The sequence below is a fragment of the Neodiprion virginianus genome, chromosome 2 (genome assembly GCF_021901495.1).
Source record: "Neodiprion virginianus isolate iyNeoVirg1 chromosome 2, iyNeoVirg1.1, whole genome shotgun sequence".
NCBI lineage: Eukaryota > Metazoa > Arthropoda > Insecta > Hymenoptera > Diprionidae > Neodiprion > Neodiprion virginianus.
This window is the reverse complement of record NC_060878.1, coordinates 41,934,271-41,957,514: the sequence shown is the minus strand read 5'-3', so window position 1 is coordinate 41,957,514 and position 23,244 is coordinate 41,934,271. Positions and strand designations below refer to the sequence as shown.

Below are 23,244 nucleotides of genomic sequence, written 5' to 3'. Positions count from 1 at the left end.
ATGTAAACATAATCTCTCCAATTCCCAAATAACTTGTTTAAACGATTCTTCTTCCAATTCCCCATTTCCATACGATGAGAAAAAAATTAATTTTCAGGCGACCTGAAATCACGGTGAACATGCTTTTGGAATTTCGAAGCTCTGAGCGAAGAAAATCGTTCGTTCGAACTGTCGAACATTTGCCAGAATTTATCTTAAAAAGGTGAAAACCCTGCGACTTCCCGTTTCCATTATATCGTATATCAATATTTGTCGAATCAAAAATACGTCTCAGATCGTTCGTCGGCTTGCTGTTTGATTTTCGTTACTTACTGCTGACAATTTTACATCTTTCGCGTAGATGGACTTATTCGAAAAAAGCTCGTTAAATCGGTATCAGAGTTTCGCTGATTCGGTACAGCATTTTCATTTAGGCTTATTCTTTACGTTCATGCAAAAGAAATTGACCTTTTATTTCCACTTCCACGCATCTAAGCATACGAAGCCACTTTGTCCGCCAACTTTTTTCCTGCCCGGCAGTTTTCCTTCTTTTTCCACCTTCTGCTCGCTGCTTCCACCCTTTTCCCACCCCGCTGCAAACAGATTTTTGGCGACCGTTCTCGCGGTCGCAGCGGAATCCCGGCGTTTATTCCGGCCGTTGCCTCATCTCCATAAGCCGAGGCCACACCTTCGCGTTTGTGGTGTACAATTAAACTTATATATCCTTGGCTCCGTCAGCGTCAGTCTCCAAACTTTGTCCCAATTTGCCTGTGCTCGCAGAGCGCGGCAAGCAGGTACATACCTACCTACTCTCGAATTCGACGCGCAAGTCTTCAACCTTCTGCAGAACAGCCCTTGACTCGAATCGCACGTAACGACGAACTCGCCCTTAAGGTGCTGGAACCGCGTGAAGAGAAAAACGCGATCACGCTGAAAATCTGTGGAAATCTTTCAAATTCCACTACCAGCAACCTGCAATTTCTTTAGCGAAGCAGAAATCAGAAAAGGAGAAGTAAAATCCATTTTTTCGATTTTTACCAATTCTGAAAATACGACGCATTTGCTTTATTTTAAGAACGGCAATGCCATTGCATGTAGTTTTTGTGATTCGTATTTCGAATAGTTAGCTCCTTTTTGTACTAACTTCGTTCCAGACATTTGCAAGTGAATATAAATTAAACTCACATTTACGTAGAATGCAGCTTACGGAACAAAGGAAACTAATTTAACTGTGCTTTGAAAACGACATGCGTTCTCTACGATATTCATCAAGCCAGCTCTTCCACATTCATGTCTATGATTTTGATGCAATTAATCAAGCAATTAACAGAGTGGCTGTGGTTGCTTTTCGCGAGTAAATGTTGTACACGTAATTCACAGACAGCCTTTTCTTCCAGTTCTTCGTTCCTTTTTCACGGTATCACGCGTTACTTCAAAGCGGTGTGCACAACCGATCGAAAAATGGGAAAGAATTTTCTGTAAAAATGTATTTCTTTCGTCCAAATTTCTTATATTTCATTTGCGTGAACGGCCTGCAGGAAGTTTGAAATTACTCGAAAACTTTCCGATGGAAAGTTCCGTATCATTTGCATACGATGAGAATTCGCTCGAGATCGATTTTTATCGAGACTTTTTCCCCGTCGAGTAATATATTTATTAATCCAGAGTCTTCCTCAAACTACGTTCAATTCAAATCCGAGTAAAAATCTTCGACCCTCCGTACGTACAACGTAATTTTCTCTTCCTCCCTCGCGGGTGAACAACGTCCGATCACGAGGTGTGTTTGTTTATTCCTCAGATATACCAACCACCGATATTTGTCAGATCAAACCCACGAAACATCGGAGAAAACGGTATCGGCCGCACGTATGCGTTACATTTAATATACCTACGAAATTTCAATTTTCGAGCTTCGTTACGCGGCAGGTTATTCGAAGCAATTTCGTCGAATTAATGGTACAGACAGCTGTCGAGCGGCGAGAAACGCGGTTGCGAAAACGCGGCTGTTCGCCGCAGGCGCCTAACAAGCGATGAGAATTTATAATTTATTCGCAGAGGGGGTGAATCGAGTTAATCGAGCCGATAATCACCGCGGAATTCGGACGAGACGAACGTCGACGAGGCCAGGCGGCTGTCGCTCCGCTGTCGGATTCACCTTCGCCTGCATCGCGAGTCGAGTCGAAAACTTTCCGGCCTCCCTTGCAAAACGAGAATGCGCGTGGCCCGAAGGGATGCTGCGAGGGGTGAATCGCTCTAAGCTGCCGGCTCGACGCCCGGCGTCCCGACGCTACAAGTCGGTTCAGTATTCGCGCGCATCCACTCGTGGCCGGTTGGTGCTTGAAATTCCGCGGTTCGGAAGCCGCAGATTACGGTTCGGAAATCGGCCGGCAAATAGAGGAAGAAAAATTGCGGGGCAATAGTTTTTGATAGTGATACCGAGTACGAGTTATTTCCTTGTATTTTTTTTTTTTTGTTTTCTTGTTTTCTGTTCTTTGAACAGCTAGTAAATCGGGGAAGAAATTATATTCCGTGATCATATCGCTGTGCTGTGTTTTTCATTCGTATATAGTAAAAGATATTGGATGTAATATCACGATATTATTACACGTGACGTGGCGAGTTGATTTTTTAAAATTCATCTCACGATGATTCGTTTGGTTGGGCATCATTGAGTCAAAAAAATGGATACGGAATCTTGGGAGAAGATGAAGTGAAGGTAATAAATAAATTTTCTTCTTTGAAACTCCAACGCCTGCAGCCTTGCTGCTATTACCTCTGACCTTTTAAAGTAGATAGTCTCCACGAGTGTAATAATGCCTGCCTTATCAAAGACACGGAGTGTTCATTAAGCAGTTTTTAAAACAAAAAATCCTCACCGGGTCCGCAGCGCGCTCCTGCAGCGTGTATTATCAATATTTCATCGTTTATCCCGCCGGCCGCCTTTTCGCACTGCCAAGGTCTGGAAAGTTGCCCGGCGTTCGGAAAGTCCGGACAAAGTGTGAGAATTTTCGGATAAAAGTTTCAGAGTTTTATGTACACATATACTTATAATATAAATAATATACACACGTATGCGGGTCTTCTATTTTTCATGCGGGCAGTCTTCGTGAGTAATTTACGAGCTGTGGGATGGTGATGTGCGAGTGTTGGGGATAAATTTGTCAAGATAAATGACTGGCGAGAATGGATTGTTCGGATGGATGATTGGCGGAAGTTCTTTCGCCGTTTTGCGAAATATATTATAATTTGAACGAGAATTGACGGGGGGAGAATCTTTCCTTGTTCAAAGATGACAGATCGGGCTCCGCGAACTTTGGCCGAATAAATCGGCATATTTGCGGCGACGGAAATGGAGCCGGATTACCGTGGAAAATGTAAATACAGAGAGTATTATACGTATGTATCTGGATGTACAGACGCGTCGGCGTTCCCCCGCTTCCAACGGCGCTCACTCGGAATCCCATAAATTGTTACGTTCGTTTTACGTCTATTTTACGTCTGTCTTCGAAAGCAATGGGCGTCGGTGCAGAGATGGCCGTGTTGTCGACGAGTCCGGCGTATCGCGAACAAATAATTTCAAATGTATCACCGCGCTTCCGTCTCACAATACAATTCCATTCTCTGCGGACATCGATCACTCAATTTCAGGGGTGACTGGGATGAGAATAAACCACATCCTTCAAAGATATCGGTACGATTTTCAATCGCGAACACTCTCTTATTTTTCATGTTTTTATTCGTGTCACTGTAATTAAAAACTGTTGAATTTTCGTTACTTGTAATTGTCCTGATCGAGAGAGAATGTTTTTTTTTTCATATTTGCAGTAGAGAAAATTAGCGAACCCTACACTTTCATTCAAACAACCCAATTCGCAATTATTCATTTGACATGATTGTTGCATCTGAATATCCGCGAGATAAATTGCCGGGGAGTGCGATAACTGCAGTCGCGTTGCATGATGAATGTTCCGATATCAGCCACTGGACAATTTAATTGCATCTGTAGTTGAAATGATTGAGTGCTTGGAATTTGGTATTGCTGATTTTAAATATTCAGAGAGTGCAAACAGAAATACGTGAATTCCGTATCTCTGTATTGCATACTGAAAAAGAAGACTCTTAGTCCGAAGTAACTTTTCTCTACGTATGAGATAAAAGAGTTTTTACCGCAATTGCCGCAACTTTTGTGAGATAATTTCGGAGCTTTTTCCGCACTTGTTATACATGTTGCATCAAATAATTTCCTAAAATTACTTGTGTTAATATAAATTATGTCTCTCTCGTTCAATTGCTTGCGAAATCCCGAATGACACCAAATTAGGCAATCAGGAACGTTATTTTCGTCTTTCCTTCGCAGTTTCGTTCGGAATTCTGTTTCTACTTCGCTAATTGGTGAAATGTAGTAAGCCTATTGTATCGAAATACGCTGGAGCGCTGTGACAGAAATACCGTGACAATTCTCTTCCGTTATACAAGCGGGCCGAGAGAGTGGAATAAAACAGATAAAATAAGTAACGTGCACGGAATTACGTACATGAATTGCATTTAGCTCCCCGACGCTCGCGACGTTGTTCCGAAAGTTATATTGTGAAACAACGCAGTTGTAATTTCCGCGGAGTTTCGCGTTGCCTTAGTATTTAATATCACAGCTGTGTACCGTATGCAAGCACGGCAGTCGCCGGTCCCGTTCTTCATTTAGCGCTTTTATTAGAATGCATCAGATTTTTCGTCCGGTGTATTAAAATGTTGCGTCGCGACTCGAGGTCGGCAGTTCGGATGAACTTAACTTACCCCGGACATTTCACCCTGCGTGCTTTGAATTCTCGCGTTAACGCCGTTGCGGAATTCGTTGATCCTTAATTTTTAACCCAGAGGTAATGGCTGAAATCGTCGTTTCGCCGGATTAATTTTTTTCTTCACAGGAGCCGTAATCCAAGTTCCCGGTACCAATTTACTATATTTAAAAGTGAGGGGGAAATGAGAGCTCGCTCAAATTTACCCCATTTACAAACTTTCTTTCGCCCGCGTGCCCCTCTGTATTACATCTTGTAAAGCGTCTGAAATAATTGGTTGTAAAGTTGTAATTTATTTGAAAATAGCAAATATCCCGTAGCTCCCACCTCGGCTCTAATTAATGCCGGATAGAAAGTTATCTGCCGGAGGGTTCCTTGTACTAAATACACAATTAGCGCAAAATTGGCTGTTCCCCGGAACCTTTTACGCCTGGGTTACGCCCGGTTAATTTTTCAATTTTCATTCCTCTCAAATCGTTATCATTGTTATTGTTATTGTTACTCTCATCACCCCTCTCGTATTGAAAATGAATCGGTTGCTCGCAGCGATGAACAATGTTTCACATCGAGTTTCGGTCCGGTTCGATGGGTCGATGCAAACTTATTACCCTTTTTTATATTCCAACGTGCGCGGTGCATCTTACGTAGACGGTGACTCTGCGTTAAGAACAAAAAGATTTAAGGCCAGTGGAATGTTAAACGGAGCGTGAACCCCTCGCGCTTTGTGCTGATTATATAGTCGTTGTTTTTGTTTACCCTGTCCCAGTCTTGGGCACTTGTATCCATACGTGAAATTTATAGTGGTCCTGATTTCACGGCCAGGATCATTCTAGGATCAAGTTACAGTCCGAATCTTGCAGACAGAAAAGTAATTAATTTTTATAACCAAAACATTTAGTTTGTGCCGAAGAATTTTCATAAGGTTTAATATACAACCCGCCAAACGCTGTGTTGATATAGAAAAAAAAAAATAACCGTAAGAAATTGGGTAAATTACAACATTGTGCATGGAAAAAATATGCTTCTTATTTTATAAAGATTGCAACACGATTTACCAATTATTGAAACTTATGATCAATCATCGTTTAGATATACCTAATCGATTCGTGTGGATAAATTAAATACAACATCAAACAATGACAAAGGTCTTATGTATCAGTCGCTGTGACGAAACATTTCCAAGACATCCCGGAATGACGAAAATATCTCGTCGCATTTTCGCAGCAGTCGATTAAACGAATTTCCATCTACATTTTTCGAGTTGCGGGGATGCTAACCAGTGGAAAAGGCAGCTACAAACCGATTCCGATAACGATACAAAAAGTATTCAGGCCTGAAAAGCTGCAAAAAATACCGAAGCTGATCTTTCGAAGTCGCGCGTGAGATAAGACGAAGCGATCAAAATTCCATTACGTTCATGCGAAGACTCTTAGATCGAGTCACTCGAAACGACGCGAAATCATTGAAACTCTAAATCATTGAAAATGGTAAGCCGTCGTCACTCCCGAAATTCAGTCGGAGAACATGAGTCGATGATTTGCGGCACCCTCGCGTGATCCATCAAACTTCGATTTCTCGAGAGCCGCGAGTGTTCCACCTCTGCCATTTGCCCGCGTCTCTCTCCCGGAGGAGTTATCTTCTTAGGGAGAAAAAGGAAACATGCGGTAAACGGCGGGAGGGGAGAAGGGCAGAAGCCCTCGTGTAAATGAGTGCTCGTTTCAGCCAAAGGTAGGCCGCTCTGCCTTGCGTAGCTACGCCCTTCGCTCTCTCGAACGTTGCCAAAATTTACGACGCTTTTAACTCCCGACGGTTACATCAAATTTGCAACTTTCACGTACTCATTGAAACATACATTTGCGCTCTCAGCTTCTTCCAACATATTCGCGCAATTTTCATTCGAATTTCCAAAGTATCGCTAATCGCAAGTGTTTTATCAATTTGAAACAAAAGGCGTACGTCGGTGCGGTGAGTAAACTACTCCGTACCATTAGTCTAATAAAATGTATCCAAAGTGCCAAAAATTTGTTTGTCAAAGTATGTTTTATCAGCTTATATATGTATGTAAACGTGGCTCGTTTATCAGCGAAGCGATCGTTGAGACCAGAAAGGAGGCCGCACGGAGGCAGCTGTTTACCATAAAATTTCACTGATATTATACATACACCCGGCTGTATCTATTCGCCGAGCGTTTCCAGCCCGCGAAGACAGAGCCAGTTATTTTCTTCTTCCCTTTCTTGTCTTTACCGCATTTTACGATTGGCCATGATCTGGGATAGGCCATAGTTGAGGAAAATTGGGGAAGCTGAGGTGAATTTTAGTTTCGTTTTATTGCCCGAGGAAAATTCAAACACATGCTTGATAAAAAAATGTAAAGGGAGAAGACACGTGTAGTAGTTGAATTTTTGAGCGACTTGTCCTCGGGCGGGAAATTATCGCAAAGACGTCGTCTTGGATCGCGAGTAGAGGTGTACCTGCGTATACGCATGGTATACGTATGGGGATATTGCGGAGCATACACTCTCATCTCTGGAAATCTCGCCTGATATTATTAAACTACCTAGAAGTTTAACAACAACGGGCCGCGATGACGCCCCACAGCTTCTTGCGTATATGTGTAATAATGTAGTGTAGCGTACGATTAAGTTTACCGCTTAAGTTATGCCGTGCAACGACCGAACGGCTGTATGTTATCAGCCTTCCTTTGCCGCCTGGGTACGGAGCTTGATTTTCCCCAGGAACCAGAGCGATCATTAAATGTGCCGCGGTATTTCCAACGACATTTTCATCAGCTCACCCGAGCACGAAACGGTTGAATATATTTCACGGTCTATTTTCAAGTCAAGGATCGAGTCTCTTCGACTAATGAGCGAAATGGCAAATTGTCACGAAATACGTTGGATTCGGTGCTGATGATTTTGGAAGCGTAACGGTAAGAGATTAAATCCCGGGACTTGACACTTTTCGAAGCTGCAAGAGGCTGAGCAAACGAAAGGCAGAGAGGCAAGTGGAGGCCTTGCGTGGTAAATATGCCGCATGACTAGGCAGCAAAGTTTCTGTTCATAGAAGTTGTCGAAGCGACGAAACAACCTGCGGATTCCACTGAAGGTACTTCCAATTTTCCCCCGAACAATGTTGCTGTTTGCCCTGTGAAATCACCGGCTCGGACGCTGGCTCATTCAAACGCGAGAGTGAGAGAGAGAGAGAGAGAGAAAGAGAAATGTTTCCCGCCTGTTTGCGGAGGCGTTGAAAAATTGGAAAAAATTGATGGAGTTACCACGAAGCTTCGCGGGTTGGAAGAGAATTTATCGTTTTATGTTTCGAGCCGATGTGGCGATCGATCTTTACGATAATTACACTTCCAGCCATCGTTGATGCTATAAAGTCATAACGTTCAACGGTATAAAGTAACGAATTTTATTCCTCTCTTTACGCCCGCAATAACGAGATACTGCATTAGCCGTCCCGGGACCCCGAGTTCCGAATCCGCGGCATTCCCGATCCCCTCGGGAACTGAGCGGTGGGTTCAACTTTCCAGGCTTTTTTTTAAGCGTGATTCGTGGCTCTCGGTAATCAGGGGTTCGATTATATTAGCCCGAATTTGGATAGTCAGTATTTCTCTTCATACTGGGTTAAAATTAGGCCACTCCATTCCGCCAGAGAGGAGAGAAAGTAGCCCAGCTATTTCCCTGATCTCTACAACCTTTCAGGATCTTTGCAACGATAATTACACTCCTCTGAGAAAATGACACCGAAATTTTCTGTCGGCGCTATTTACGCCTATCCACATAACAATATTTTACTCAACATCTGTTAGGTTCCTCGATTGATATTCATTCTTAACGACACCTTGACTCTAGTTACTGTTTTAATAAATATCAGCTTTCGTTCATACTTCTGTTTTCCGAACCACAATTCTCAGAGTTGCACTGAGATCAGTAGTGAATATCTTCTTTTACTTCGAATCAAAGCCGCCTTTTTCTGCCTACATGTTTTTTTTTCTTGCAAAAATTTCCAATGAGAACGTTGGTCCGGAAATGTGCGCCACGTCAAGAACCAACGAAGAGCTGTACGTTTTTTTTTTTTTTACTACTAATCAAGTTTGAATCCAATCTTAGGTTAACTAAAACACAGAGTTCAGCTTATCGTGGCTCTCGATCACAGTTGCCGTAGAGAAAATTGCAGCACTTCCGGTTTGCGTGCAACAACATCGAACGGTTTACCTGCGAAGAGCTTTCAGCAACCATCGAGTCATCAATTGAAAGCTGCTCTCGCAATCATGACTGTAATTACCGTTCAGGCTACATTTGCAACGAAAATAATTATTTCTGTAAATTGTAGGGGTATCCAATGTTAATTTGATTGCAACAGTGTTCGGTTCGTCGCGGCTCTCGATCGCAGGTACCATGGAGAAAATTACAGCACTTTCGGTCCAGGTGAAACCACATCGAACGCTTTACTTGCGAAGAGCTTTCAGCAGTCGGAAGCCGCGCTCGCAATCATGACTAAGTGATTACCATTGAAGCCATATTTGGAATGAAAACAATTGTATGTGTAAATTGTATGGGTATCCGTGAACGCTGATCATGTCTCGCGGGGTGGGCTCCGTTGACTAACGAGTACCGTGGATTAGAATTGGCTCGTTGATAGCTGGGCGTGCAGTGGATTATACAACCGCACCGGGTCCCCCTACCCATAATTTATCCCGAGCAGCAAATGTGTTTCGCAAGTCGAAATTAGTAATTAGAGGGGTTGACGAAGGGGGAACCGGGGCAAAGTTGTGGGCGGGTATCGAAGCGACACGAAATATGGTAATGATTATAATCAACCAAGACGAGGGTCTGATAATTGTTGCCGCTGCTGTCGGAACTAGGTGTCTGAATTTCCCTGCCAACTAGGATGGCCGCAGTCCTCTAACTTTTTCAGTCGTACCGTTTCACCGGAGTCTCTGTGCAAGGGAATACCACATCAGGGTTGACCCGAGTTGCGCCATTAATTGTGCCTGCGATGTTAAACTCCCGTCGATTCATTGTCCGTATTCTCTGAGCGGAAACGCGGTTCGAGGTAGCGGACGCGAGCTTATTGAGAGCGAAGAGAAACGGCGGCATCTTTTCCTCTCTACGACTTTTGTCCCTCGCAGAGCCAGCGCCGCATTATAGTTTTCTCAGCGTGGCGAAACGAGAAAAGTCCGCGGTTCCATTCTTCTTCGACGATGAGAACGATGGAAAACAATTTGAAACCAGAGGCGGAAGAAATAACTACGAGTAAAGAAACCGGGTAAAGACGTAGCCGAGCTTCGAGTGCAGTACTCCGGTTTTTCATATTTTTCTCGTGCTTTCTTTCACTCTCATCCCCGTTCGTTCCTCGCGATCGTATCGCCGAAGACCTGGTAACGACAACGAGACACTCGCCTGGCTTGGAATCCGAAAGCAAATATTTTGCTTCACAAAGCCCTTCGCGAACCAAGAGGGGTCAAAACTGGAAAATTCACAAGTTCGCGACTTCGCCGAGTGGATGATGTGAGTAGGCATCCACCCCATGCAACCCATTACGTAGCGAGCAAGGGGAGTAATTCATTGACACATGCATCTGGCGAGGTTGCGTTAAGCCCACTTAAGAACCTCAACTTCTCCCAGTAAGATATTTACCCTGCTGGGCTGACACGGGAACCCACTTCTTGACTTTTCTTGTATCACATGGCGCGGCACGAGCTCTATATCACGGCTCTATACCGGGGGGTTGCAGTAAATGTCCGCAATTCACTTTAACGACACGCGTCTCTGGGTGAATGTCGCCCCTATAAGGATAACAACGAGGTTCGCGCCGTCGTTGCCCTACCATTGCTCACCTTTTCTTTGAAACACTCGCGAATTGCTGCACTTCCCGTAAATTCTCCGCCAGTGTTTTCACGGAAATCGAACCTATGCATTATACTACACGTGTATGTATGTATGGTCGTTGTTGCATTCGTCTGAACTTCTTTGCGAAGCGCTTCAACCTCGACGCGATTCGATTCGTTGGAAATAAGCTTGCGATTCGGTCGCCGCTGTAACGTTTCGGTCGATTTTTGGCGACGTGAAAAAAATCAAAAAACACCCTCCCCATTTATCACTGCCTTATCGTTTACTAACCGGCACTCAGTCACTCCGAAGTTTTGGGTGGATAGGCCGAGCTCCGGGGATTATCGCCTGCGTATGTATTTTGGGGTTTGAGGCAAAACCTGCACACGTCTCACTTGTATCTCCGGAGACAGATAATGTTTTCGCTCACGACCTCGATTAAAGTGAATAATTAGATACCTGACAAAGCAGCGTCGCGAATCCCCGGTTCGAATGACAGATGAAAAAGAGAATGAAAAAGAAAAAGATTAACAAGCGCTCTGCGGCGACGAAAAACCTGGGAAAATATTGGCGAGAATTTTTTTGCCGATCTTTTAATCCGGAATAATTTCGACGGTAGATAGGAAAATTAATGTTGAAAATAATTTCGTGGGATCGGAAAAACCGATGAGGAAAATTTTCTCGTAGCGTAGGTTTTTCTTTGAAAATTTCAAAGGTATGTAAAAACTTTCTTAAAAATTCTCTGTAAGAGTTTCGGGGGTAAAGGGGACGATGACAAGCAGGTTTAACTTCGTCCGCATGAGGCACTCGAGCCGGGATTTATTCAGTCCCGTCTTTGATATCCAAGATTTTGTTTCGCGGTGATTTTTCGCCATGTTTTCTCCATGAAGACGAGACAAGTGAAAGGAGCGGAAAAAGCTCGACACGTGCCCGAATCTGCGTTCACTGATCCGGTGAACGTTTACGGTAGTAAAAATCATCTCGCTGTTCGCGGAGGAGCGAAAAATTTTGAGGCAAACCGAGTATCGACTGAACCAGACCGCGAGCTTTTGTCCAGCGAACAATAAGCTCTGTGACTAAAGGGAGAGACTGGAAGCTCGATTACGCAACATCGAACGGAATCCTGTTTTACCGCGGTTCCCACAGGATACGATTGTTCAACCGTGAAGCTCCGCAGGATATTAAATGACCAACTGGTATTGTCCACAATTTTGTACACTCGTAGATTTACTCGCGATTCCGGATTCATCTGATCGAAGTTGACGAGACGAAAGAAGAAAATGAGGAAACGACTACGGGTCGTCACGGCTGGTTTCTTTGCACTTATTTTGCCGGTCATGCGGATCGTCTTCCGAAATACAAACCCTGTGTAACGCCGCAGAGTTCGCTATGCATTCGTTTGCTTCTTCGGGAGAGATTGGATTCTTATCGCAAATCGTCGGAAAACAGAGACGAGAGACGAAAGGTATCCACGCTTGTGTGTGTGTGAGTACAATCAGGGTTCAGCGAGGTTACGGCCGACGTCGCAAGGAGCTAGATTCAGGATCGCAACGCCTCGCGCGATCGTGTTGCAGGTTTACGAGGAGCTTCGATCCTCGGTGATATAAACCGGATCGCGAGATCCTGTCTTCCAGCCGCGGCGGACAAGATCAGCGATACGTGTCTGTGCGGGAAAGTGCAAGGAACCCGAGCGAAACGCCGGAAATCTGCATGAAAATTACATCTTGTCCCGTCCGTCGCCGCCTCGCTTATATGCTGATGAAAAACTGTGAGATCCAGCGTTACTGTTCACCGCTTGACAACGTCCTTTGGCCACTTAATTTATCATGCAACAAACTCCGGGTCACGAGCAGCTGGAGTTTCGGTTCACCTACGATTAATTAATTTCAATCTAAGCCCAACGGGCAAGTTTCTTCGGCTATAGGCAAAGTTGAGTCAACTTTCGAAACCTCGCTGTTGCATTGATTTCGGTTACTCCGGACTAGAACCGCCGGATGCGTTGCCGCTTGAATTTAGTTATCGCCCTTTCGCTGTATTCAATGTTAGTCTGAAAATTAGGGAAAAATTTTTGACCGAGATTTTTTCACTTTTTCCCCCGGAATTATTTAGTCGATTTTACGAATTCTCGGGCGTTGATAAATTTCATGAATCAATCCGCGCCGTGAAAACTTTCCCTAGCCAGCTTATAATCGATAACTTCCGTATAGGCAAAAAATTGTTTTCGACGCTTTTGATGACTTGACAAATATTTTGCCAGGCTTTTTTTCACTTTCCATCATGTCAAGCAACTTTTCGCAAACAGCTACGTAAGTTTTGCAAGGCTGGGTCTGCGGTATGTGCGAATCTATTTTTTACGAGTTTTTTCAACAGCAAACTTTTGTCTTGTATAACGTGTATAAAGTTTTTTACGTAAAGAAAATTGTGTAATTTTTTTTTACACCCATCCGCACGAATCGTATTTCCATTCAAGATTTGCTTCCCGCTTACTCAGCCCAAAAGTTCAGCGACAACGGTAGCCGAGAAATTGCGTGTTCTGGCTGGTTTGAATCTCATACAGTTTTACTATCGCTCCCTGCGATCTCCGTCCTTGCGAATTTCATATAACGCGACTAGAAGTTTCGCGACTCGTGAGGTCAATGAGTTTGAGCTAAACTTTGCCATTGCAGACTAAACCATTGACCCTCCGATTTTTCACCGACGTTTGCCGGCCAAATGATTGGAAAAAACAATTCAAACGCAGAATATTGCAGTTGTAGAAAACATTCGTCATGATGATAATTGCGTATTTGACTTGATAATTCGGGGATTAAGCATCCGGGAAAGGTTGCAGATTAGCTCGGTGAAATGGCACCGTTATTTCGCCTTATAATACTTCGGGATTATTCGCGCGGAAGTTAGTGCACAATTTTCTCAATGCTTGAAACCTCGCTCGAAACGAGGCTTCCTCTTTTTCGTAATCACCAGGTCTACGAGTATCACAGCGTCGCTCCTCGACGCAATGTTATAGCCCCTCATTCTTGACCAATGGGAATCCTCGTGGGAATCACTTTCATCGTAACAACGCTTTCGAAATTGCTCCTTAATTATATTAAACCTGTAGGAACTGTGAAAATAAATACTATTCAAGATTGATCGGTAGTTTCCGGTTTATGAAACAAAATATTGAAGAAGTCTCTCATTCGTCATCGTCGATACGTAAACATTTTACGTTCACTCCATAATTTCATCTCCATTTGCGCGTTACTGTAGCGGCTGGTTTTTCAATTCACCGTAATATAAATTCACGTTTCGTCGCGCAGAGTTCCAACGCGTCCGATAAAAATGTAGCCTGGAAAAACAATTTTGCACACATCGCTTTGACGGATATAACGGTTGTTGCACGCGTGACGATTTCGACGTATCTCGATTATAATTCGATTACTTGCATCCGAGTACCGTCGAAACTACGGGACATAGTGTCAATACCGTAACGAGCATGCAAAGCTCTGCGCATCGATCGTTGAATAAAATAACCGACGGACCATCGGTGGAAATTCTGGCAATTTTCTCCATCAATTGCCATATCTCGATTTCCACCTGCTGCGGCAGCGAATTACGAACCCTGCAGCCGTAATTCCTGCATCGGATGAAAAACCTCTGATTTACGCGAAACAGTGGAGCGTGTGATCGGTAGCTTGATCCTGCAGACTCGAGGTCCTGGAAAATTGAGGAACGCGGTTCGGTACAAATTGCTGCAGGAAAAACGAGGGCAAAGAAACAGAGGAAAAGGTTCGCCGGCGTGGTGCGGAAGAAGAAATTTCCTCCCTCTATGTGAACTGGATTTAAGGTTGCTCGGCTCAGCGTCCTCTTTTCTCACCGCCTCGTTCGCCGTTTTAATTAAGTGAGCCAATGTAGAATATCAGCTATCTAGGGATCGTCGAGGGCTGATCAAACAATATTAAGACACCCCGAAATCCGGGATTTATAAGGGAGATCGGGCGATAATTCGCTAGCTCGCCATTTTTAATCACGAACGAGTGAAAGGGTAAAATTAATGCGATGAACTTAATACCATTTAGGTAATTATTTCGCGACAAGCTATCGCATTGAGCTTGAATTCGACGTGGATGAAAAAATTCCTCGAATTGTTATTAAAACTTGTGAAAAAGTGTGCTTATTTGAGTTGAGTGCGTATTAAACTGGCCCGGTAAACGAAGGGGGATGAAGAAAGTGAAACGTTTCAATGCCTTTGAATTTTATTCGTACGAATTCAAAGGGCGGAAGACGATGGCGGATAAAATTCGGACGGACCCCTTTTTCCACCTTTATAGAATTTTCCTTGATATTTTTTCGACGGAGAAAAGGCGACGAAGAAACAGAGGACAGGGATGAAAAATAAGGGCCGCTGGTCGATCCGGGAATTACAAATTAGGATAAATGTGTTTATTCGGTCGGAGTGACTGTTGCTCCCTAGTCCTGTATTATTTCCGGTCGGACGAATGCGGCGGGACAGCGGTCGGATCCCGAATAACGCCCGTGAGAGCAGATATATTACTGCAAGGCTCTCCGTATAAGTAATCCGTTCGCACTTGGGAAGCCGAGGATTCAACAGTCGGGAGCCGTACGTGTTTGGAAAACTGCAGGCAGCTTGATATTGGGAATTTCAATCTTGCCGGGGGGCGAATTGCGACCGAGGCCGGGTAAATTTTCGGAAATTTAAACAAGCTTATAAAGCAAGAAGTGTAAAGTGAAAAGATAAACGCGGCCCCCGGGGCTTAGGCTTTCTTACTGGATTTTATGGACCCGCTCCTTCCGCTCTCCGGCTTATACGACACGCTACCAAGCTCGAAACCCGCACCCAGGGCTTCTCTGTATCTCTCGCCGAGGGGAAAGGGAGGTAGGTAGAAAATAAAGAAATGAGTGAAATTGAAATCGAGAAATATTTTTCTCCTTTTGCTCTCTTTGATTTCCGACTCGCCGCCTTTTATGAATAACCCAGGTAATTGCTCACGCTTCGACACAGAGAATATAACCTGTAATGTGCCTGATATGATATGCCTTATAGGTATAACATTATGTTCGCAAAAGACCCCCTTTCTCACAGGCCCAATTTGAATACATCGCCTACTCGACTGTTGATGAATTCCTTTGATCGACTGATGAGGTAGGAATTTCAATATTCCGTCGTCGATTCGGCCAAGGTATTGGCGGTGAGCATTTTTCACAACGCGAGATGATCCAGAAATATCTACTTTTATGAATTGCAAAAATTTTCCTCCTAACTTATCCGGAAACTTATACGACGCACATTTTCACTAGCTTGCGAAAAATTTCTCGCCGCGTACGTTTCGTTGTGAAAATATGTGTTTTCAAGCACCTACCCCAGTCTATGCAGATAACACACACCCTAATTTCGCATTTTTGGTCTCTGTTTCTTCGAGGAAGGCGACATCGCCTTGAAATTCTCACCCAATTGTAATTGAATTATTCCAAAGCGATTCGCCCGAAGAAAGACAAGAATTCCCCGTCTCTAACCGAACGAGATAAAACCCGGTATTTCATTTCAACCGTTGATTATGAAACAGATGAAAGAAGAAATTTGAAAACCAATTACGGGAACTTTTCGATTTAGATTTGAAATAAATTTATCCGCTTATAGGTAATATTGGACTCCTGGCGAATCTGAGAAGCGAAATTGTTTTCCCTCCTCTTTCAATTTAGGAACAAAAAGACTAATCGATGCATCGATTAATCAAGCTCAAAAAAAAAAAATCAAACATGACTCGATTAAATGTGTTTTTTATGAGACGGTGCGTTGTGGAAACAAAAATTTCGTAAATTTCAGTATGGCGGATAAGTTTCTTGATAATTTACAGTTCCATTCAAAATATTTTTCAATATCAGGAGAAAATATTGATTTGTCTGTCGCGTATTGTATCAAATAGGAACTTATCGATTAAGACAATGATCGATAAATTGATATCGTATCGCGTCGTTCACGGGTGTGAAAAACAAAAACCGACTGTGGGGAAAATTGATGGATTATTTTTAATCATTCTTAGAACCAAAGGAGCAACTGCAGAGTCCTGACCCGACTGACCAGGGATTCCCGTCACATGTCAAGTCCGCGGTGTCGAGGATATCGCGTGAGCTCCACCGACTTAGGAAGGCGGTAATTACACCTCAGCGTTAGGTGTAATCTGGGGGTTCGTTCTCGTTTCTCGTCCCATGTAACAGGGATCAATCCTCGATTGATCGCTCAGCGGATGTATAAAATGTGTGTACAGGCAGCTCAAGCCGCCAGCGAAAAACCCACTTGTCGGAATTGATTTGTTAAGAATCGACATTTATTGGTCACTTTGATACGGGATGGACGTTATTTTCAGCACGAAGCGGAAATTGAATTACGAACAGGAGCTTGGACATTGGTTTGATATTTTGGTTCGCTTTGAAATGAAATTTCGTCTTATTTCATTCGACGATAATTTATTCTGCTCAAAAAACTGCGTTTTACAATTTTATTACAACGGTTTTCTTTTCTTCTACGGCTTGCGAATATAAATTTGATAAATACTCGATATACTCCTCGTGATAAAATTGAGGACAAAAGGTCGATTTTCAACTCTCCAATTTCCTTCGACCTATAATGATTCACTCTCGGAGTGGCAAGTTACAAAACTTATTGCTCGAAGCTCGACAGAGATCCAATCTGAACTCAGCAATTGAACGGAATGCATAAACGTGGCAATTTTCCTCAACGAGGCAAGAATCGGAGAAGAGAAACTAACGACTTCGAAAGAGGCAAACCTGCCGCCATCCGACACTCGGTGAACAAGACGTCGTATCGGCTTTGGAAAATATCAAGGAAAACAGATCCTCGTTTTCTCGTTACACGACTCTGTCGAAATCGCCGGCAAAGAATTGCTTCCGCGATCTTCCTGAACTCGCGAGGAATCTTAAAATACGGTTCACGGTTTTTCACACCTCCGCATTTGTTCAAAGCACACGGAGTGAAACGCCTTCGAGAATAGCCACGGAGATAGACAGATACTTTGTGACTACTTTCTTGGGTACGGCGATGTTCTTTAATTTTTTAGGAAAGTTATGCCCCCAATTTTACCAACGATGCAAACTTTCAATTCAATACAAAAGCAATCGTTGTTAGCAAACGGAGCCAAAAACTTTGATATCGTCTGAATTGCTTTTCAAAAGTCGAACTTGTATAGAAGTTATAAATTTATTGATATCGTTGTTATCGTTTCGTGTTATGTATCGAGAATTACTCGCGTATCTCACATCTTCGTCGGTATTGTCTAACCATCCCTGTAACGTGGACGTTGGATAAACACAGAAATAAATCGTGAAAGTTTTCGGTGTCTGTTACGTAGAACTGACATCGCGGTTTCTCGTCCAGCCGTTGAAATATTTTTTTACCTCGGGGAGCGGAGTCTCGAGTGATCAGGATAATTTTGTATTATTCGTCTGTTCTCAACTTTGTTTGCGATAGAATAATTGTGCATAGCAAATACCTTATTCAGGAAACCGAGAAAGAAGATTCGAGAGGACATGTTAATGGTAAAAGTAGAAAACAGTCAAGTTTTCCACATGGTACCAGCAAAACTACGGTCAGCCGTACGTTGAACCGAACAGTAGAAAAGCTAAGGCTTTATGAATTCAAGACGTGCATCGGTCGGAGGCGAAGCCGGCAATATCTGTACGAGATAACGCTGCTTTCTCCCAACATTTTCCCTACATTTTTCCGGTCCTCTTTCTCTCCTTCGAGGGAGCGAGAATTTCTTTGAAACGAAATTGTACCGCAGCCACATCCCCGATACTCGGAGCTGTTATAATCGACGAGATAAGGTGAAGGGGAAAAGAGAGTGTAGAAATAAGGCGGAAGATATTGGAGGGAACGAGACGCCCGGACGAGAATCAGCGTTGTATGGTGCAAGGCATGGAAAAGTTTCGGCGGACACTGACAAATTACACTTTTTTGTTTTCAACGAGATTGAAATCGTTTCTCCGCATGCTCACCTTTGCATATGCCCGTGACTAATGCCGTACCTCTACGGCTTCCAAATCGATCCTTAAATTTTATAACATACAACGCGTGTATGCGTACACACCTCGGGAAGGGACGTAGCAAGAAAAGTTTGGAAGGGAATTGGAAAACTGTACCAGCGAAGAAATGAAAGCGTGTTTGGTGTTCGCGTATGAATATAAGCTGCTTGAAGCGGGAATATAAAGTACGAATCTGATTTATATGCATGCGGTGTTAGCCTTATTACAATATTATCTACACGCGAGTTTATTCAAACTCAGCCCCCGAACTTTCTGTCAAAATTATTATAATTCCCTGTTCGTTTTCCATCCGAGAAAGAGAGAGATGGAGAAAGGGCGAGAGGGGACGCGCATCACTCGGAATAATTAACGCGGTCACCCCAGGGTGAAATATTCGAACCATGGCGGCCATATCGTGTCGTGGCAAAACGGCGACGCGGGCACGGGGTGGGAACAAGCAATGAAATTGCGATCCGGCATACCTTCGTTACGACAACGTCAGCGTCCGACTCTGAGGATCATTCGTCATCCCCCAATGAAATCTTCATCGTTTCTACACGTATACACCGGATAATTGTACCTGTACGCTAAACGTGACGCTGCGGTGCAACGCGTGACGTTTAATTTCCAAAATTTATGGACGCGAACGGGCGTATAAACGGCGATGTCCGATCGCGGTCCGGCGGACGCGAGACATTCGATGAGATTTTAACGTAGCTCGACTGGAAAATCGCAGCCTCTGTTACGCCAGGCCCTGTTTATTCTTCTCGTTCGGTGTCCCCCGTCGTCGCCGTTTGCGGAATAGTGAAAAGCATTTCCGTGTCGAGTTTCATCCGCGCAATTCGCGCGGCGGCGCCTCGAGAAATCGAGTGGTTTCTTCGCTAACGCTTTCGGCTCTTAGAGGTTCGCGCCGCGCGCGGTCGGGTTCTTACTTTATCGTTTTTCGATGTACAGAATGGGGAGTGACTAACGAGGAGGCTTCATAAGCTCGCGGAAACTCGACGGCGATACGGTTGTGGAAGCGAGGGGATGATTCGAAGGGTCAGGCCGAGGGGCCGACGGAATATCAGAAGCTACAGCGACGACAAGACGGCACGTTTCTCTCCCAGGGCAGAAGAGAATGGAGTCGGGTTCTTCCAGGCTTCACCCCCGGGGACTCGAACTTGGAGAACCTGTCGCGGCGTCTCTTCTACCCAGGCCCCAAAGCCATTTGCCTCGATTATTTATGAAGGAGCGACTCGCCCGCCCTTGCGAAATGACCCTTTTGCCATTATACTGTCAAATAATAAACGAGTCGAGACGAGTACAACTTTTGCCAATAAAACCTGTGAGGGTGCAGCGTTTTCTCTTCGCGCTTACAGATGTATCCTCTACTACTCGTTACCCGAGCTTTTGTTACACTTTCGGAAAAGTTTTGGCCGTGCGGGTACAAAAGTCTTTGGAAATTTGTCCCGTTTTCTTTCTCCAATTATTTCTGTTCTTTTCTTCTCTCTCTCTCTCTGTCTCTCTTTTTCTCACCTGCTTTACTTTTTTCTCCTTATTTGTTCGACGCCTGTTTGCGTCAATCGATTCTTAGCAAGGAAAGAGAAAAACGCGTCCCGTTTGACCTGACGAACCGACTTGTATACCTTTATATACCAATGTGATCTAATCCGCGGAAAGTGGTTGGTACGCAGTAGTCTTTCACGGTGAAAATTATAATATTTTTCTAGACACCGTCTGGACTGACTGTCTGGCATCCAACGATTTCTTTGCGTCTTGGAACCAAGAAAAAAAAAGCAAGTTAATATCCGAGAGATATTTTTCACGTTTATACAAATCGTAAAAATATATGGATAACCGATCAGCGCGTCTGAAAACTTGGATGAGTGAGTTCTCGACTTTTATCTCTTTCAGCGTCCAAGTTTTTTTTACGCAGGAAATCTGACCCTAATGATCACTCTTCTCCGTTTTCTTGTAAGGTAATTCACGCGTCATTACGAAGAGAACGTAAAAATTGGGTTGAAAATATACATCTGCAGCCTCTCCCCATAAATTGTCTGAAACGTTTTTCGTACGCTTTTTCTTTTCAACAATCGTTCACGCCTATGCTTTTTGGCTAACAATGAAAGTAGACGTTCTCTTTCAAGGCACACGTTCCAAAATTCTATTCTTTACGGCAGCTGTGATTTTTTTATTTTTTTTTTCTATCAACGTTTATCGAGTCGCTTCAACGAACGGAGTATGTAACAACAACAAGGGGGAATCTATTCTATTCTGGTTACGAGTAATAATTTATCAACTCATTGTCAGACGGGTAAATCGAGGCGAGCCGAAGTGGATAAAACGTACATGTATGTACGTACCTGCACACATGTTCTACAACGAGAGGGGAAAATACTGGAGGCCGGGAATTCACGATCAGTTACACCGGCAGCGTCCGACGTCGAATAAGCAGAATAAAGTAGCCCCCCCCATTTTTTGTTACCTATTTTCATTTCAATTACCCGACCCTTCGGGGCTATTTTCGCGCGGCACGTAATGATAAATTAGCTCGAATTCCGACAGTGATCGCCCTTCGAAGTGCTCACCGACACGCAACGTTCGGCCAAACGATGCCGATTCCTAGACAGGACTTGAAAAGGTACCTAATTGCACTTTTTGTTGCCACATCAGGCCGAGGAAATTCCCTACCTTTTTCAGGATCTGTGTGAAAAAAAAAGAAAAAGAAACATATATCCATATATATTTCACCGGATACCGCGGACTGATAATTAGGCATCTATCAGAAAAGTTTTCAAGGGTATCGAAAGACGACCGCGCACCGATATTTATCCGTGCTCCGTATCAATTCTAGCCTGTCGATTTTCTTTCGGGTTTCATCATTTCGAAGAGACGCATCCACCATCAATCTTGATAAATCGTGTCGCGCGTCAACCGCGACGTTTTCAACAGACGACAGCGTTTGTTGTGTCGAGACGCGAGTCTCGGGGAGCAGAATCTTCAGACTCCTTGCGGTATTTCGTCCGGGGCTTTACGCGGCTGTAAATCCCACCCGAGACTGAATGGCGAAGACTTTTCGTCTCGGCCTATCCTCGCCCTTCAATTCACTCTCTTTCGACCCTCGGTCGGCGGTCGTCCCAACCCGTTTATTCTTTTCATACGACCTAAAAGCGTGACGTGATCAATAAACAGTGAAAAAAGATCGGCGTTCGGTTTCCGTCGGGGAGAAACGAGGCCTTAATCCGCTTAATAACCTGGTCATTGAAAATGGATCAACCGGACGAGCGGTCTTTTTCTTTCCAATTCATTTCGTCGTCGATCCAATTTTTCCTCCCCCTCATTTCGTTCCGCTTTTCTTTCCCCGTTGAATCCTGGATTCTGGCTTCTTCGTATTAGATTTTCCTGAAACTCTGCCAAGTCCGAGAGTGGAAATCCACCGCGTTTCAACCGCTGCACCAGTATCACGTCTTAACGAACTCAATTCTGCTCGCCCAGCGCCGAGTCGTATAATAGAGGGAATAAACGGCGTCTTTTGAACCACAGATCTCGTTTGTACATCTCGTTTCACTCCCGCACCGCTGCAGTGGATTCGAGTTATTTTTAATGACAGTTATTACAAGCCACGCTTTAATTTCTACCGGCGTTTGTTTTCGCAGCTTTGGTCGTTCCGGCTTCCCTCTTCCGATTCGTTTCATTCGCGAAATATGTTCATTCTTCAAAGTTACTTTAACCGCAATTTTAGTTTTCATTTTTTCCCCAATTTCACCAGCCAGGGATGTATTTCCATGGATAAATAAATTCCCCTTCCATTCCGTATTCCATTCATCGTCTCATTGCACCTCCTTGCCTATTAACCCTCCCTTATTTATTCACCCCCAGTCTTGTTTATTTTCTTCAAGTTCGCGCGCCGCGCTTTGTCTCTGCGAAGTGGCACGGTCTTACAGCCTGCATCGTGGTTCTCGCGTGAACGTAGGTGAGAAAATTTATTCAAACTGCCTCGATGTAATCGAGCAATTAACCTGCCGGTATCCCACTTTCTACCGGCGCCTGGAGACGTCAGATATTCGTCGCAGGGGCGAGATAACCGGGGAGAGAGGGAGGCATCAAAATTCTTTGCGAGGTGCATTTACTCGGACCTTACAACGAGATTATACGTCAAAGGCAGAAGTAAGCCCTGACTTCTCGCCCCTGTTCTCAAACTTTAATCGCCGCAAAATGTCTCGTTTCTCATCGACCGTCGTAATCTCGCCGATTGATCTCTGAGGCGTCGGTGCCCGAAAGGCGACGCAGCTTTTTCTGCGTCGCGATGAAAACTAAAGGCCGTTGTTGACAAGGGTGAAACCACGCGCTGATCCGGGAGGGACTCGGCTCCGGCGGGAGATTTATTCGAACATTGAACAAGCTTCCCCCGATTTATCCGTGGAAACGATAGAGAGCCGAAGCCCAACTGTCCCTCCCGACGTCAAACGTGCCCGAGGGACCGGAATTTACAGACCAGGCTCTCCGGATCCCGGGGGGAATTGGGTTGCGGGCAATCGGCTCCGGAGACGAAACGTCGACGGTCGCCTGTATCGTCGACGCCGCGGCTACACGGCGATTCAAATTCAACGGAA

The 23,244-nt window shown here is 44.2% G+C and overlaps 1 protein-coding gene across 1 annotated transcript in view; it reads left to right on the top strand.

Moving 5' to 3' along the window:
* Positions 1-2,276: 2,276 nt before the first annotated feature.
* LOC124297838 (uncharacterized) overlaps positions 2,277-23,244 on the top strand; it is a 50,248-nt gene continuing 29,280 nt past the window's right edge. Inside the window, exon 1 of the mRNA XM_046749159.1 lies at positions 2,277-2,695. The gene's annotated coding sequence lies outside the window, so the exon portion shown is untranslated. The remainder of the gene's footprint in view (positions 2,696-23,244) is intronic.